Consider the following 3,636-nt stretch of genomic DNA (forward strand, 5'->3'; position numbering starts at 1 on the left):
AACTGCAAACAAGGCAGCTGGGCAGTATGTGTCAGGGAGATGAGTCCTGGGCTGCTGGGCCTGTTGTGGGACAAGAGATCTAAGTGGTAAGGAAGCATGTGCTGAGGAAGAGGGGTATCAGATACCTAATAAACATATGCAAGTGCATTGCAGGAGCAAGGGGGACCTGATGGCAGAAAAGTGTATGCATAGGAGATGGTGGAACAGAATAAACAAGATTGGGAGAGGAAATGAAGAGCAAAAGTAAATGGTATGATTGACTTATTTTTAAAAAGGACAAAACAATTCACATTAAGACAACCAAAAATACAAATGTGTTTTCCTAACACTACTTTTCCATTTAAATTACTGTAGTTGCCATGGTGAAGTATGCAATCATGAGAGGTTAAAGATGTGATTATGAATGGGAGACGAGGGTACTCAAGCCAATCTTTTTATTAAGATGTGATCCATGTGAAGAAAAAAGTCTGAGAACCCCCTGGATTGGGGGCAGAGGGAGGTTTCAAAGGGCATTTTAAAGGTAAGGTTGTTCATGCTGCTTCAAGTTCCCTTCCGCTCCCCATTCTTTAACCCTTTCCCCCCCCAATAGTTTGTAACTATGCCAAAATGTTAGGGATAAAATTTTCCTTACTGGGCATCTGCCTCAGGCTGAACGTTTTTGGAAAGTTTCAGCTAAAACTGTTCAGCCATTTCCAAGAACAAGATTAAGGAAAATGCATTGTTTTTGCCTTGTTGAAACAAATTTTTACCATCATTTAACTGAGAAGTTCTAGCATCCCCATGCTCTTGGAACGTGGCGTGGGTGGGATCAGGGCCGGTGCAACCCATTAGGCGACCTAGGCGGTCTAGGGCGCTAGCATTTGGGGGGGCGGCATTTCGGGTCCTTCAGCAGCCGGATCTTCGGCCGCCCCAGTCGTCGTCGGCATTTAGGTGGAGGGAGCTGGGGCAGGGAAGTGCGGGGAGGGCTGCCTGCAGCAAATAAGGGGGGGCGGCACACTCCCCACCCCAGCTCACCTCTGCTCTGCCTCCTCCCCTGAGCACGCCGCCCCGCTCTGCTTCTCTCCCTCCCAGGCTTGCGGCGCCAAACAGCTGATTGGCACTGCAAGCCTGGGAGGTGGGAGAAGTGGAGTGGTGATGGTGTGCTTGGGGAGGAGGCAGAGCAGAAGTGAGCTGGGGCGGAGAGCTGCCGCATGGCTCCCCGGGCTGGGGGGAGCTGCCGCGGGGGGGTGGGGGACACCTTAGGGCGGGGGGGGCGGACAGCTGCCACAGGGCTCGGGGGGGGGGGGGCGCAAGGTGGAAGTTTTCCCCTAGGGCGTGAAACATCCTTGCACCTGCCCTGGGTGGGATCTGTCAGGTGTCAAATATATGCCTGTTGCTGTCCTGGTGCAAATTTGCTCAACTATGGCTAAATTGTAAATCTCTGAAAAATCTCAGTTCAGGCATGCTGAGAGACTGATTACAGTTTGGCATCTAAAATCTCTGAAGATGCTGTCTACATGGGGTATACTCAAGCCTGGGGCTGAGCAACTTTCCCTGCAGTTCATCATGGTAATCAGAGGCAGCTATGGTTCTGGGCACAAGAACTGAAATTCTGCTGTGCTTTCAAGGGTCCTAGCCAGCGTGGAAGAACAGGATGAGGCAGGCTGCCTTGACAACAAGGGGTGGGGAGGAGAGAGGGTTTCAGGCATCAGAGGGCGGGGGGAAAGGAACAGGAGGTGTTGGGTAACAGCACAGGAGTCAGAGATAGGCATGGTGTGCAAGGGTCTATAAGAGGAGGTTACTGTAACACAGCATTTCTCAAACTGGGGTCTGTGGGTCCCCGAGGGTACCCCAAGGGATGCATGAGCCCCACTGATCAACTCCTCCCCTTCCCTCCCAGCCTTGGGGGGGGCGGTGAACAGGGGCTCTCTGCATGCTGCCGCGATCGCCGACTCTGCAGCTCCCATTGGCCGGGAACTGCGGCCAATGGGAACTGCTGCAGGGATGGTGCCTGCAGGCAGGGGCAGTGCACTGAGACCCCCTTCTCCTCTCCCCCCCCCCCCCCCCCAATCACGCACCTAGGAGCTGCTGCCAGAGGGATGTGCTGGTCATTTTCGGAAGCCACCTGAGGGAAGCGCAGACTGACTGGCGCCCGCAACCCTGCCCCAGCCCAGAGCCTGCATCCAAACTCCCTCCCAGAGCCTGCACCCCCTCCTGCACCCAACCCCCCTGCCCCAGTGCGTGAGGGTGGGGAAGAACGAGTGATGGAGGGAAGGGGGATGGAGTGAGCAGAGGGTGGGGCCTCAGAGAAGGGGCATGGCCTCAGGGAAGGGGTTGGGGCAAGGGCTGAGCAGGGGGTGGGTTGGGGGTCCCTGAAAATGTTTAAATCAAAATGGGGTTCTTTGGGTTGCTAAAGTTTGAAAACCGCTGCTGTAACTGGAGGTTCTTCAAGATGTGTGGTCCCTATTTGGATTCCAGGAGAGGGAGCACATGCGCACCATGCATCAGAGCTGAAACTGTTTGTAGTACTGTCTGTTTGACCTGCACATGTGTTGGTGCCTCCAAGGCTTTAAGAGGTTGTGCAGGTCGCTGCCACTCCAGGTCCCTCTTACCAGCAAGCAAAGGAGGCTGCAGCAGAGGGGATGGACGGCGGGTACTGGAATCCAAATAGGGACCACACAGCTCAAAGAAACTCTAGTTACGTAAGTTACCTCCTCTTCTTCGAGTGATTGTCCCTATATGGATTCCATACATGTGAGAGTAGCGAGCAGTGCTCATCACAGTCTGTAGGACGGTGCAGCCAACTGCTGCACTACCACCTCCACAGGTGTGATGGTATAGTGAGTGGAAAAAGTGTGGACGGAGGACCACGTGGCCATCCTACAACTGTCCTGCCACAGTGTCTGCGAGGAAGGTTGACATGGTAGCATGTGCACTCGTGGAGTGGACAGTGCCTCCTAGGGTGGAAGGAACATGAGTGAGAGCATAGCATTCCTCAAGAGCTGGGGTGAGGCACAGAAGGTGCGGGTGCATTGGTAAAAGGCTAGTGTCCAGCGGACATCGAGAGAGTGCACCACTCATGCCCTGGGGAGGTGTGTGTTTTAGGGTAGAAGATCAGGAGGTATATGCACTGGGTTAGGTGAAATGGTGAGGTCACCTTGGGGAGAAATTTGGTGTGCAGGTGCAGGGAGACTTTGTCTTTGTGAGTAAAGGATAGGTTGGCCATCATGGCTGCCAGCTCATTAACCTGTCATGCTGAGGTGATGGCCACCAAAAAGATCACCTTCATGGAGAGATGGGTGAGAGAGCACATTGCAAGAGGTTTGAAGGGTGGCTTAGTGAGGGCAGAGAGGACAAGATTCAGGTCCCAAAAGGTGGGGTAGGCTTCCGCATGGATGGGAAGGTGTTGAGAAGGCCGTGAAGGAAGTGGGCAGTGGTCGGGTGAGTGAAGACTGAAGAACCATCCGCAGGGAAAGGAAGGCAATGAGTGCTGCCAGCTGGACACAGACGGAGGAGTGGGTGAGGCCCGACGGTCAAAGGTGAGGAACGCAGTCTGGGAGGGTGGGAATGTAGATGGAGTCCAGAGAGGTTTTTTTTAGGTTTACTCCTCCATGAGCCTCTAGTTTCACGTTGCCAATTACCAGGCCATTTGGTGAA

Source organism: Malaclemys terrapin, chromosome 11 (genome assembly GCF_027887155.1).
Source record: "Malaclemys terrapin pileata isolate rMalTer1 chromosome 11, rMalTer1.hap1, whole genome shotgun sequence".
Lineage (NCBI taxonomy): Eukaryota > Metazoa > Chordata > Testudines > Emydidae > Malaclemys > Malaclemys terrapin.